General features: G+C 41.2%; 1 protein-coding gene across 2 annotated transcripts in view; it reads right to left on the bottom strand.

Moving 5' to 3' along the window:
• The window catches only part of LOC106657176 (protein tincar), a 114,606-nt gene that overhangs the window by 66,763 nt on the left and 32,233 nt on the right, over positions 1-15,610 (bottom strand). For both annotated transcript variants that reach the window (XM_023462950.1, XM_023462951.1), the window contains exon 2: positions 9,791-9,933. The gene's annotated coding sequence lies outside the window, so the exon portion shown is untranslated. The remainder of the gene's footprint in view (positions 1-9,790; positions 9,934-15,610) is intronic.

Raw genomic sequence — 15,610 nt, 5'->3', positions numbered from 1 at the left:
ATGTGTACGCAAGTCGTTTACGGCTACGTTTTTCGTTACGGCGAACGCCATAGACGAGCGCGTGCAATTAAAGTTACGGTAAGAAAGTAAAATATTTTTTTTACTCGAGTCCAATTGCAGTGAATGTGCGCACGTTATCCGTAAAGAGACAGAGAGCAAAAAAAATTGTGCGCGATGGATGGATAAAGGCGGGCGGATCCTTAACCCGGGCGCACTTGTGCACGAGAAAGGCTTTAACGTTTTTTCTTCAAAGGAATAAATAACCTACTCAGCGTAGGATATATTATTATCTCCTTTTCAAAGTTGCATTATGTACCTGCAGATCAAACGCAGCGAAAATTTGTATATATTCTATCATCATTTAGCGTTCCGTTTGGCATAAGTAGTCAGGGAGACTCTTATGATAATATCGGAGAAAACAGAGAAACGATTCTCTCTCTTTCTCTTTTCCCGTCATTTGAGAAACGTAAAGTATAAAGTAGCTGGCACATTGAATTGCAAATTTTGCACTAAGATTATTTTCAGAAACTGTCGCACATTATTTTTTCCCGTATAAACACGCTCTTGTGCGGTGTAGTACCTTTCATTAGTTGTGTAATATAACGACTGCGACGACTGCGACACACACGCGATGAAAATATACACCGTATATATGGACGATTAAACGCAAGCTCCCGGGAGCTTTCGGGAGCTTTTATTAAAAACGAAAAATAAGCGATAATAATAATAAAAATAATAATGAAAGTAAACTGGGCATTCGGTGGTGCTACTATATGCTTATAACCGCGTAATTGCAGCGGCTGTGCAGATAGAGAGAGAAAGAAAAAAACGAACTTGCGCGTGACAGCTGCTTCAAGATTTTTTGGCAACTCGCCGGGTGACTTTTCAGAGGCCGGTGTACGTACAACAACGCGTCTAGTACTACACGGCTATACTCGGCGTGTGTACAGCGCCGTATTCTTGCAGCAACAAAAAAAGTTTGGACTACAGCACACGACGAGTTCGAGGACTAAAGCTACTCTCTTATATACTGCAAGAGCTGCTGCTACTTCTGCTGCGTCGAGTACTGCTAAGTGCTTTTTTGTCGTCGACGTCGTCTTCGAGCACCACCACCGACGTTATACTTGCACAAGCCGTTTCGATACACACTAGACACACGATAAAGAAAATAAAATACATTTATACAATTTATACTATTGACTTGGAGCTTGCGACGACGAGCGAGCGAGCGACGCGACGCGCACGCAGTAACAGCGGCTTCTAATATAATTACCCTGCAAGCTCGTGCGCGCGTGCAGGCGCTATATAAAACGTAAGAATGTTTCGATTTCATGAGTTGTATTTCAGGTATATAAAGTAAGCGTTGACGAAAAGAGAGAAAAAAATCGACGGCGTTTTATGAAGCGTAAAAAGCTCTCTTTCTTCGGCCAAACTTGACGGATAAACTCAAGTGTGTATTTCTTTTTTCGAATATATATACGCGCGGCGCGGTTCGTACCGTTCGTTCCTTCGTTTTCTCTCACTCTCTCTTATTCTTTCAAATACGCGTAGCTTCTTCTCTACGCACAGGTCGTTCTTTAAAAATGCGAGAGCTTTTGCGCTGGAAAAACAGGGCCTTTGAGAAAATTTCGCATATTTTTCTATAGCTCGAGCTAGCGCAGGCGAAAGCTCGCTCTCCCTTCAACCAAAAGCTCGACTCGTATACATGTTTATGCATATTTGCGCGCGAGCGAAAACGACGAAGACGCCGACGACGACTAAGCTCGTAAGCAAAGAAAGCGAAAGATCGAAAGAGAGAGAGAGAGAGAGAGACGCAGGGAAGGGAAACAAAATTTTCTTTGTTACAGGACGCATATACGCTGCTCTGTGCACACTTGAGATCTATTCTATCCCTATACAACGTATATGTCTCCCGGCTCGAGCTTGCAGTCGGTATATGTATAGAGCTGTAAGATACATAAGTAAGTAGTACGTAAATTGCATCTGGCCTTGCCTCTCTCTCTCTCTCTAGAGTTTGCCAGGGAGAATTCGTCGGGGCAACGTCGACGAAGGAAGAGAGTCGATTTGTGCCCGGTATATCGTATATACTTGTATATTCCATCCTCGGTCGAAACGGAAGTTTGTCATCGCACAAATCTTGGCAGAGATCTTTCACGAAGAGCATCAGCAGCAACAGCGGCAGCAGCATCAGAAAAGTGAACTACCCCCCAACCCCAAATCCCTTTTTCATTCAAGCTGTACCGAAGTTAACTTCTTGTCAAGCTTCCTCTGTTATTTCTAAAGCTTCCTGCGTGCTATATATCCTTTTGTATCGTGTGCAGGCGCGCGTTCGCTAATTTTCCCCGGCGTTTAGGATTATAGGCTGCTAGGATTCACTGCTCGTTAAAACGTTGATATTCCGAGCCGTACTGATGCGATTCGAGGCATCGAAAGATAGAAGCACCGAGAGAGAAATATATCCGCAGCCGTGAGAGAGAGAAGCCGAGGGTAATTCGAGAAAGCAAGCGGCGGCGGCAGTGGAGACTTTCTGCGGGAGTTAAACGACGACGTTTGCGAGATTCTCCGTCTGCTTCTGCTGCTGCTGCTTCGATTGCGCCAACAAGCGCGGGAGGGTCAACGAACTTTTTTCCTCTCACACTGCATCGCTTTTCGCGCGATCGATCCTTCACACACACACACACAGTATATAATACGACCTCACCGACCACATGCCGACTTATCGAGAGAAAGAGAGAGAGAGAGAGAGAGAGCAATTGGACTTGCGAATCCTGGCCGAGAGCTACTACCTACGCCGCACGTCGAAGTATAGCCACGAGCGCGCGAATATATTTCGCGAACGAGAAATCCGTCGGATGGGTAATTTGCTTGCATCGCGTATTTTATATACACACACCCACAATGGGTATAATTAATAAGCCGACGAAAAAAAAATAAAATAAAAGAAAAGAGAGAAAGAATTAGCAACGATCCCCCCCCCCNTACCCCCCCCCAACGGAGCGCAGCGATCCCCGTACTCAGATACGTCCGGACAGCTTATACGTCGAGGTATAGGCTCGTAGTAGTGCGTCGGGATTCGGACTAACTTTCCATATTATACCATATACACGTTTTGTTGCCTGGCGCGCTTATCTGCGCCGGGGCATTAATAAAGCGCACTCCGACGTGCCATCGCGCGCGACCCTCTTTACGTGCGTGACGTAGAGCAATGAAACAAGGACGATTTGATTAATATATATTCGCGATTGCACGACACACAACGTGATGTGTGCCTCGACTGCCTTAAGCTCCTGGGCCATACATATATACGTCTACTGCGAGAGCTTTTTTTCGTTCTGGTCTTATTTCAACCGCACCGCACCGCTGCGCCACTGATTTAGCCCCGGAAAATTGCCGTGCGCCACGTCGTTTAAGGATCGAGTCGATATCTATATAAATTCCATAAGATATAGCGTGAATTTCGCGCTATCGATTTAAAAAACGAAGTCTACTGCCTACAGGCAGGAGGAGACGGAAGGAAATATTTATTCGCGCCCCGTCGACGTGAAAAAATGTACCTTTTTTTCTATATACTTCCCGACGCGTGCATAATACTTTATTAACGCGGCGTACGGGTGAAAAGTCGAGGATCGCTTTGGCGCGTACAAAAATATCAATCAGACATTCCTAGACGCGCTTTTCCCGGTGGACTCTCGTCGTCGTTACTCTCTTTCTCTGTCTCTCCCTCCCTTGAAATTCACGTCGATTATTTCGGCGAAGGAATTCCCAGCCATCGAAGGATGGGATGGAAGGTCCGGTTAAATATTCAAAAGACCCGGGGCTCGACTCGATGGCTGGGTGAGCTGCTGCTGCTGCAGCGTATGGCGCCCTTATATACGAATCCGTTAATTACTGCCACACGCCAACGTCGGGTGGCGGTGGCGGCCTGTGTCGGACGGTTTTTCCTTCCACTCGTTCTTCTTCTTTTATTTTTTTAGGAGGCGAGAGATAGAGAAACAGCGCGGGAAAATGGGGCTCGCTGGACTTTTTTTGTCTGAAGGAATTGAGAGAAAGAGCTTTTGTGCAGCCATCCCGTCAATGAATAAGGCAGTGATTTCGTTAGCGTGATAGACTGCAATAAGAAAAGAGCACGATGTCAAAATCACCTTGAAAAATCACGTGGTGGTCTATTCGCCGAGGCAAAAAATCAATGTGTGTACGTCTCCTTTCGTTTTCTTCGCGACTTTCGCTACTGAAGACTGTTATATTGACGGGCGTCTTAGGCTGGGTTGCAATTGTTTTTTGACCGAACATTCGGTGGAACATTTCGATAAAACCGAAAATGTATGTGTAAAATAATCGAAATTTTTTTGCCCCATGCGAGTTTACACTACTCCATCTGTTGAATGAATCAAAAAGCTTTTTCAAACATAACACTTTTTATTACGATACGATAGAAAACTAATTCTAGAATGTTAATTCTTAAATTTTTTTACAAACGTATGTCTCACTTTTAAATTTACTAAGCAGCCGTGTTAGAGCATCTGTTAGAAGTAAAACTTGAACAAAATTCCACAAAAAATTGTACGTCATTTTTTAGAAAAATTTATTTCTCAATGTATAGATTGAATACACATAATTATGACATTTACATGATTTTATAAGAGTTCCCATTTGTATGCCTGAAAATTTACATATACAAGTATATATACTGCTAATATGATATGATTATCATTATTTAGTGAGCAACCTGTAACTTTGATAATATACTTGAATACGTGAAAAATACTTCAATTGACATGTAATAAATACGGTATAGGTATCGGTCGGGTTTTTAGATGAAAGAAGATTATTCAAAGTCTCAACAAGCCGACGAATACGTGCAGAAAAGATTAGAGAGCCTAATTTCGTCGAATTAATCGATTGCGTTAAAATAACAGACTCCCCCATTATTATCGATACAATTGGACGTCGGTCGAGCACAATCGATTTTCTCGCGCTGATTTCACATCATTAACACGAAACTCGCATCCGTGATTCACCCACTCACTCTATCTCTCTCTCTCTCTCTCTTTTTTGTTAAATCGGACTCGCGCTCGCGCAAACGAGTATATCGTATTGAAGTGCACGCAGCGCAGTATACATATATACATCCGACGAGCTGTAATTGTATTTTCCTAAAATAACGTACACTTAGTTAGGCTAAAAGCCGGATTAAAAGCCGAGCTTGCTTGCGCCGCTGCAAGCTCCACTGCGGAATGCGATATACGTGGCGGGCGCATACAACTAAACCGATGAGTCTCGATAGTGCGCACGTTCGGAGAGTGAGAGAGAGAGTCTGCGGTGGTCAGTTCAAGTTAGGAAAAGCAAAGGGGGGTAAAGACCGCTAATGATTATACGCGGGAAAATTGGCGTGCACAGGCCGCTGAATCCTATATCTATAGGTATATTATATGCGGAGGCTCTCGTGCTTTCGAGCTTTCGAGCTTTCGAGCTTTCTCGCGGTGAGGCAAGTTTGGCCAGTGGCGCGCTCGCACTGATGGACCGCATGCGTGTATAATACGACTGGCCACGGATTACGATATCCAACTGCGCTATCAAGACGGCACAGTTTTATTTTATTTTTATCTATGTTTTCTTTGTTCTCGAAGCTATACGCGCCCGTGTAAGCATAAATTTGACACGGGTTCGTTTTTCACCCTAAACCATTATAATCGTGGCACTTGAGTTTTCTCTATAGAATGAATTAATGCGTCGTTAATAAGACATCGATGCCGATCATCGCGGGCTGCGCAATTGTTGCCTCTAAGCTCCCGAACGAGAGAAAGACACGGAGCAGCAGCAGCAGCGGCGGCTCAGAGGGGTGCGTTTTAAGCGCATCATCGGTGTAATGGCTTTTATGCACGTAGCAGAGAAAGAGTGAGAATCAAGTTCCAACCCCCCTTGTAAGCACGCCAAAGTTCTTCGTCGAGAGAGAGAGAGAGAGAGAGAGAGAGAGAGAAAGAGAGAGAGAAGAGGCGCGCAATAATGTTTCTAATAGGCGAGTGATAAAACGCGCCGAGGGATTGCTTATGGCACTACAGGCGCCCACCGGAGCAACCCACCGGAGCAAGGGTTAGGCGGAGTCGGGTAGGAGGGGGTGGTAAAAGTCTCTCGATAAACAAAAGCGAGCCGCACTAGCTATCGCGACCTATCTACGTAGTAGAGGAAGGGTTGGTTGCAGCAAGCAGCTCTCTAGCTGTTATGTGTCTCGACGCGCGAGCTGCTCTCGTTGATTTATATACATTATATGCGCGGCGTAGCGATATAAAGTGTAGCGTAGTAGCAGTTAAAGGAGCCGAGGGAGCGAAATGTAACGGGCGGCGAAGAAACAAGATCGAGAAATATACGCACAGGCAGGAAGGATGTCAAGACGCTTGTGCGCGACATTCGACACGGGTTGCGCGCCGATTATAACTTGCCGCCTCCACCACCACCACAGCCTGTGCCTGTCATATTATACAACGCGATTCCCTCGTGGTGGGTAGTTGGATGCGAGAGCGAGAACCGCGAAAAAATGAAATTAACATAGTGTAGAGGGAAGGGGGAGAGAGCAATATTAATTTGACATTTTTCATCGCGCGCGCGAAATATACGCGTCTGACGAGCTTATATATAGTTGCCGCTGCTGCTGCTGCTGCTGCTGCTGCTGCTGCTCTGTGCGCTTGTCTCGTTAATAATGTTTAACAAAGTTAGTTGTGCGTGTATAATGTCAACTCGATATTATACATAACGTACGAAGCTGAGCCGCCGCCGCTGCTGCTGCTGCTGCTGCTGCTACTGCTGTGTGTGTGTGTGTGTGTGTGTGTGTGTGTGTGTGTGTGTGTGTGTGTAAATAGTCAACGCGCGGCTTTCCTCGCGAAATGTACACTGCACAATGTCTCTTTGCGGCTTAACAATCGGCCAAGTGCAGTTAATTATTCATGCCTGGTCTTTTGGTATACTCGCTCGCAGTAGTAGCGCGTTACAACTGCTGCTGCTGCTGCTGCTGTGACTCCTGTATTCGTATATGTGTGCACCTATTCAACTCTCGTGTATGCACGTGCCTACGTAAATAATTACCTTATCATCAGCGCGTATATCATAGAATATTATTGCACCACTGCTGCTGCACGGCGCCCGGATATATTTTGGATTAAATGTGCGAAATACGTATATATTTAAACGACTCCGAACGCAGCGAGTAAATGAGACACTCACGCGTACGTACGGTATAGCGCAATCGTAAAAAGCGCCGAAAATAATATCAAGACTTTATTACGAGTGTAAGGGATCAAAACACGACGACTCCAAGGCAGCTCGAGCACCGGCGCCACGCCAGAAGTTACACGGTAGTATAATTTATGCAGCGCGCGCAGCTTTGAGAGTGGCGCGCAGGAAATAGAATTGCGCGCGCGAGCAGCGAGTAACGACGACGACGACTCAGGCGACGCAGCTCGCATTTTATAAAACTGTATCGAGAGAGAGGGATCGCGATAAGAATTTTTACTGTCCAATTAAAATTTTTGAACTGAAATGACGTGGAGCGAAGGTAGGGAGAAAAAAAATTATAACATTTGATCGTTCGGCGAAATATATTATAATATCTCACGATCTCTGGTTTATATTTGGCATTATTAAAGCGAAAATTTAACTCTAGAGCATTGTTATATCGAGCGAATATATGATTCACTCGAGCAGAGAGAGAGAGAGAGTGGCAAAAGGTAAAATTTGCGAATAATCCTGCGAGGCTAAGCGTCAACCGTTTCAGCCTCGCTCGCTCGGTAATTATGTATAGACACAGAAAGAAGCAGAGAGAGAGAGAGAGAGAGACAGACGAGCTTAATTAATGCGCCTGCAGCAATTGAATCAAGTCACGAATATAATTGAGAAGAAGAATCGATTGCGAATACAATGGCCCAACACTAGCAGCAGCCGCAGCAGCAGTGGCAGAAACTCCTTCATTTTCTCAGCTCGAACGAGTTTCACTTATTCGCACTTGTATACACACTCACTCTCTGTTCGCACGAGTGAAAAAGTCATTTTTTCGACCCATACCGACGACGACGAAAGGATCGCGGCGACGGACAGGTTCACCAAAGCGTGTGACTAGCTCCTATAAGCGACTCCCTTTATATGCAACCACGACCACCACCATATCAATCGAGTCCCGTACACACAGACACACACATGGCTAAACACATAGTACATTCAGTTTCGGAGCTCTGGCATACATCCGATCCTCTGATCCACAACGAAGGGCTGCCACTGCTACGACGATAGTATAGTTGGCAGCATAGAGTCTAATCTAGAAGAGAATAGCCGCTCGCTCGTCGTAGCGTTGTCAACAGGCAGTAGCCGCTTTTCGATCAACAACCCCCCTTATATTCGCCCATTTCTCATGCGGCTCAAGAGCCATATTACTTTTTTGCCCCTAATCCCTGAGAGCTCCTACATATATATGTGTGTCTCGTGTATACCATAAAGCTTCTCTCTCTCTCTCTCTCTCTCTCTCTCTCTCTCTCTCTCTCTCTCGGGCCGCTGCTGCTCGTGTGCGTGCAAAAATTAAAGAGGCTTTTAAGGCCGACGAGGAGCGAAAAATCAACTCGACTTTACTTTCTTCCTCGTACGTACAAGAGCACGTACAGTACTTATAACAGTTTGCCAGAAGATATTATGAATTTTCGAGGACAAGTATATGTAGTATAGTACGACGAGATAATGGGCGAAAAATAATCATTCCGATTCTCCGATAAAAGCTGTAAGGTAAACATCGACATATGCGATCGCGCGCCTATGTATGCATTATCTGATTTCGCCATTTGCCAAAAAAAAGAGCGAAAAAAAGTCATGAACTGGACCTTTATTTTTTTTTTTTTTTTGGCAAAATGTTACGGGTTAAAAGCTCGGAGATGGGTCGAACTATTGTCGTATTTTTTTTACGTGAAAACGTTCTATTTTCGTTCGACTTTTCCATCCAACTCGGGGGCTCGCTCTCTATTCATTTTTTTTTCGTGTGTGTGAATGTCCGGTCCAGTGCATCAGCAAGCAGAGAGAGAAGCACAAATAATCAATATATACATACGGATGGGAAGAAATCTGAGAAAAGCTGCTGCTACAGTTCGGCTCTCGATAAATGCATTCGATCAAAAATGGTATTCATACGTCCGAGGGATTCCCTTATTGTAATATGTGTATCGCTCGAATGCACCTGTATCCTAGAGGCATGATAACTACGTGAAAAAAAGAACTCATTCGATAATAGGTACCTATTATAATTGTAAAACTATGGCAAAGAAAAATAGAATAAAAAATAAAAGTTTTTTAGCCTTGGCTCGAATGTATTAGCAAATTTTCGTCCTGGCCGCACGGCAACAGGAAAGAACCAAAAAAAGAAGCAAGTAACAAGAAAAAACAGCAGCACGTTCGAAAATTCAATTAAAAAAGATTAACATGTTACGTGAGCACGATAATTTGCATACCTCTACGTACGCGAAGAAACGACAAACATTCCCGAGTATCGCTCGGCACGAGCTCACGAGAGTCTCGTATACTGTATACGAACTCTCGTCTAATGGACTACAATGTAAGTATACACACATACACACACATACACAAGCGAGGAGGATGCGAGGGAGGAGGAAGCTTTAACACACAGTATAGCACGTACGTGACGCGCGCCTTTGCTCGAACACACACACGACTAATATACCAAGTACAAAAGCCAAGTGTTTTCCATGTATGCATAGCATAGGCATGTATTATTATATATGTGTGTATTGTGTACATATCTTACCATTTGTTTTTTGCGTGCCCACAGAAGAAGAAATGGCCTCCGGCTGCGTGTGTGTATATTTTCGCTAATCAACGGACTCTCGCCTCTCTCCTCCTTTACCTATACATACCACACCAGCTCTCGTAACTGCCTGAGAAAACAACCTGGAAAAAAAAAGCAAAGAGGGAAAATTATTTCGTTATTACGTGTAGCTCGTCGAGTAATATACCATGCATAAGTTATTTTGTTGTTTCAAAGCCCCGACTCGTTTTTTTTTTTTTTTTTCGTATTTGTTTTCGTACGAACTCTTCGCGTGTACGTAATATGGAGGAGGAATAAGAGTCAAAGGTAGGTTACGAAGGTGGGTTCCGTATAATGCTCGTACGACGACGCACGACGACGATCGAGCTGGAAGGAGTGAAACGAAAGCGACGCGCGTGTAATTAAATCAGAGAGTCAGTCTGTGCAGTATATATGGTGTCACTCGATACTCGCGCGGCTTTACCTCTTCCTCCCTCTATATACGACCTGCATATAGGGTCGTGACACACGAAGGTGTAGCAGCAGCAGACGCACTGCTATACGCGTGTGCACCGTATGGCAGAGCGAGAGAGAAAGGGCCTTTTTGCGTAAAAAATAAAAAAGGAGAACAAAAAAAAAGACATACGCGAGCGTCGACGTCATCGACGCTTTGAACAACTATAACGCGTATCGATTGTGCGTGTGGCGCGGGTATATATGACTCGGTGTCGCCCAACAGTCGAGTGCATTCACTCGAAAAGCGCTAAACGTTGTATATAGAACGTATATACGTGCACTGTAAAAATTGTGCTGAAATTTAATGTACATTTAATGCACATTGGTACATGAATATTAAAGTCATTGTACATTAATTCAATTTCAATCATACCTATTGTAATATTTATGTATAAATCACAATTTTAATATACACATACATAAAAGTTAATGTGGACGTTCTCTTTTAAATTTAAGTCATTGTACATTAATTCAATTTCAATCATACGTATTGTAATATTTATGTATAAATCACAATTTTAATATACACATACATAAAAGTTAATGTGGACGTTCTCTTAAATTTAAATTTTGTTCATAAATAATTTTTTGTGTAAAATCACTTAATTATTTATTACCGATCACATGAATTTTAAAGTATTTGGTTGAAATTTACAGCCTTAGGTAAATTATTAATCAAGTACGTGCATTAAAAACTATGTTCAATATACAGTTATTCAGAGGATTAACATTAACGATGCAATAAAGTATCAAATCAAAATTTTCATGTATGATCCTTATATATTTAAGCAAAATACATTAAAATCGAAACTGCACTATAAATTAATATTGCTGTAAAAAACATTAAAACCCATATTTTTTACATGATAAAACATATCATGTTTGTATTATTTAGAATTGAAGTACCGATGTGCTTGAGTTTTACTAATCTCATTCAATTTTGACTTGTTATTTGTTGAAATTAAAGTGCGATTCTTAAAATTATCATTACTTCATGAACATGAAAATCCACATTTTTTATTTATAATATTTATGCCCAATTTTCAATTAATTTAAACGTCCAGCAAAACATTTTTTTGGCTATTATGAAAAACTTTTTTCCAATTTTATAAATGTCCCCTAATTTTATTATTATTTTGGTACCACATATGCCTTTTTTTCTATGTTCCAAAGTTAATATTTGTCCAAAATTCTGCTAATTGAGAATTTTTCAAAATATTTTTATCTCACATTGTCACTATAGAAAGTCTCCAACATTCGGCGCAAAAAAGTTATTATGCTAGAAAGTGGCCAAAATTTGAGAAAAATACTCTCAAGTGAACTGAACACTTTACACTTGCTCTAATAAAAAAAACTCAAAATCTAATCACATCTAAGTATAATTTCGTTACGAATCTATAAATTCAAATTTATTTACAATTATCGGGCTCTGCTCTCGAGTTACATATCGTGAAATACATCAATATCTCTGACGGAAGTTGGATTTAAAATAAAGATTTGCTTGAAGGCAGATTCAGTAACGGTTAGTAGAAATTATATAAAAATTTTTCATAAATACAATAAATCTTTTAGCAAGATACTATTCATGAACTAACTTCTCATTTATTGATTTGAAAAATGTATTCTGGTGCTGTATTATACTCATTTCGGTTGTGAGAGCCAAGGCCGATGTCACGGCCTAAACCCACAACCAAGCAACATGCACGAACACGCAAATCATGTGCGAAGCGAGCAACGGCCGAAGCGACCAAGTAACGGTCGAAGCGAACAACCAACAGCCGAAGCGAGCGAGCAATGGCCGAAGCGCACGAGGCAAGCAAGCGAGAGCGAGAAAGGCATACACGACACAACTGAGTCGTTTTAGAGGCTCGAGCGTCGAGCAATACTGGCCTGTGTTACTCTCCCTTCCCCTTTAGCTACTGTGGTGCGCGCGAGAGCGGCATTTGTTCCCGAGACGCCAGCAGGAGAGATTCGCAAGTCGCGACACGATTTTGCCTAACCTACTACGCACATATTGAGTCTATCGTTTCACGTTTAGTGAATACGTAATCGCGCGACAACAGAGGACAAAGAAAAATATTTTTTCTAAACTGGACAAGGATTGAGAATAAGGAGAATAAGGTGAGTGTGTTATTTATACATTTTATTAACTACCGAAAGTCTGTACGCATGATAGCAAAAGCATGCGACGGCGCTTATATCGTCGTCTTACGATACTGTTGACATTCATTCGTTAGTTCTGTATTTTTTGTGTTTATACGAGCATGCTTGTTCGACATAGAATGGTCTTCATCGTCGACCCTGTACGAATTGTTTATGGCTTGCGTGTACTACGTTATGATTATTTTATCCGATTCGTATTGGTGCTGAGAGAAAAATTAGACTTAGCATATTTTTTTCGAGAAAAATTCGATAATCATCACCGATACGAAGCGTACTGCGTTTGGTCTGTGAGTATGCGAGTCTTGATCACGTATCAGCGCGCAATGATAGTCTGATATTGGTATTTGTTTATTAGCGAAAAATTTTATTCTATACGATATACTTTTAGATATTAAAAAGTATACATTTTCGCGGACACACACACAGTCGCGCGCGCGACACACAAAGCGACGATGACTGATTTATTCGCAGATACTCGGGGTGAGCATGCAGCCACAGCCGAGAGTGACCATCATGACGCTTTGTTAGGCTCTTGCTCTCTGTCTCTTTTACTCTTCTCTCTCTCTCTCTCTCTCTCTCTCGTTTCGTTGCTTTTCTCGTGCTTAGCGATCTCTTCCTTCGCCGTGTGGCTTTTCTTTTTATTTGGCCTTATTTCGGCCTTATACTCGAAAGACTTGCTCCACACAAACACACACAATACACACACTTGCGCGCGCACACACACATACGAGATGGAGCTAGAAAAAAATAGTACCATACTCGATGAGAGCCATGATAGCAAAAGCATGCGACGGTGCTTATATCGTCGTCTTACGATACTGTTGACATTCATTCGTTAGTTCTGTATTTTTTGTGTTTATACGAGCATGCTTGTTCGACATAGTATGGTCTTCATCGTCGACCCTGTACGAATTGTTTATGGCTTGCGTGTACTACGTTATGATTATTTTATCCGATTCGTATTGGTGCTGAGAGAAAAATTAGACTTAGCATATTTTTTTCGAGAAAAATTCGATAATCATCACCGATACGAAGCGTACTGCGTTTGGTCTGTGAGTATGCGAGTCTTGATCACGTATCAGCGCGCAATGATAGTCTGATATTGGTATTTGTTTATTAGCGAAAAATTTTATTCTATACAATATACTTTTCAGATTTTAAAAAGTATACTTTTTCGCGGACACACACACATAGTCGCGCGCGCGACACACAAAGCGACGATGACTGATTTATTCGCAGATACTCGGGGTGAGCATGCAGCCACAGCCGAGAGTGACCATCGTGACGCTTTGTTAAGCTCTTGCTCTCTGTCTTGTACTCTTCTCTCTCCTCTCTCTCTCGTTTCGTTGCTTTTCTCGTGCTTGGCGATCTTTTCCTTCGCCGTGTGGCTTTTCTTTTTATTTGGCCTTATTTCGGCCTTATACTCGAAAGACTTGCTCCACACAACACACACAATACACACTTGCGCGCACACACACACACACATACAAGATGGAGCTAGAAAAAAATAGTACCATACTCGATGAGAGCCATGATAGCAAAAGCATTCGACGGCGCTTATATCGTCGTCTTATGATACTGTTGACTTTCATACGTTAGTTTTGTATTTTTTGCGTTAATATGAGCATGTTTGTTCGACATAGTTGTGTCTTCATCGTCTTGCATCGTAGACCCTATACGAATTGTTTATGGCTTGCGTGTACTACGTTATGATTATCTTATCCGATTCGTATTGGTGCTGAGAGAAAAATTAGACTTAGCATATTTTTTTCGAGAAAAATTCGATAATTATCACCGATACGAAGCGTACTGCGTTTGGTCTGTGAGTATGCATGTCTCGATCACGTGCCAGCGCGCAATGATGGTCTGATATTGGTATTTGTTAATTAGCGAAAAATTTTATTCTATACAATATACTTTTAGTTATTAAAAAGTATACTTTTTCTGTGTACTTATGAGTATTTGAATATTGAACCGTAATTTTTAGTTCTCAAAACAAATCTGTTGTGGACTTGTTGCAGATTCATAATGTTCTACTGCAAGTTTTGCCATCATACAACTAGCAATTTTTCAATCCATTTGGATCATCTAAAGAACCATGAAAATATAAGCGATCTTTTTTTTTGCGGATTTAACATGTGTAAAAAAACGTTTAAAAAATCCATTTATTTGAGTAATCATTTGCGAAACTTTCACGAAATAAAATTAGATTCGAGCGTAAATGATTCGATACTAAATAGTGCAAATACACACGGAAAATATATATGTACTGTAAACCTTTGTAAAAAAGAATTTGATGATCATTATCTTTTAATTAAACATTTAAAGTACCACATTAATAAAAAACAAGAAGTAAAGTGTCCATATCCAAATTGCTCGAATATTTATAATAAGGTGTCATCTTTGACAAGTCATCTTTCTAAATTACATAGAGATATGGAAATTTTAAATTTTAAACATCAAAATGATACCGATAATGATGAAGTACTCGCAGAAAATCATATTGACTTCGTTGATTATTCAACGACTCACTTACTTAGTGAAGATAATGATCAAACAAATTCTTTCACAAGTAAAAATGTTTCGCATACAGAATCCATTGTTATTTGCGAGAAAGATTTATTTACTCAAAAAATGGCTACTTTCTTAATCAAATTAGAAGCAGAATTGCTTATACCTATATCGACCATAAATATTATTATACACGAAATGTGCACAATAAATAACACTTACGAAAATATTACGGAAGCAAAATTGAGATCTATTATCGTATCAGATGAATGCAATAACATAGATAAAATTTTGAAAAATCTTTGGGACGAAAATTACTGGAGAGGAAGCATGCAATTACTGGAAACTGATTTTAAAAGAAAAAATTATTTTAAAACCGAATTTTGCTACGTTGAGCCACAATGCATACCTATTGATGTAAAAAAAAAAACTTTTTTTTTATATGTACCGATAGAAAAAACTTTGGAATATTGTTTTAAAGATAAGTCTTTAAAAGATTATTTTAAACTCACAGTACGTCCCAGCAAAGATGATATTTTGAGAGACTTTTATGATGGAGAAGTATTTCAAAAAAATTCGTTTTTCCAAACGAATACTGAAAGTTTAATAATTATTTTATACCAAGATGCG

This window comes from Trichogramma pretiosum, unplaced genomic scaffold (genome assembly GCF_000599845.2).
Source record: "Trichogramma pretiosum strain Unisexual culture from Peru unplaced genomic scaffold, Tpre_2.0 scaffold14, whole genome shotgun sequence".
In the NCBI taxonomy this organism is placed as follows: domain Eukaryota; kingdom Metazoa; phylum Arthropoda; class Insecta; order Hymenoptera; family Trichogrammatidae; genus Trichogramma; species Trichogramma pretiosum.
Note: the sequence above shows the minus strand (reverse complement) of the source record. Positions and strands in the feature narration are given on the sequence as shown.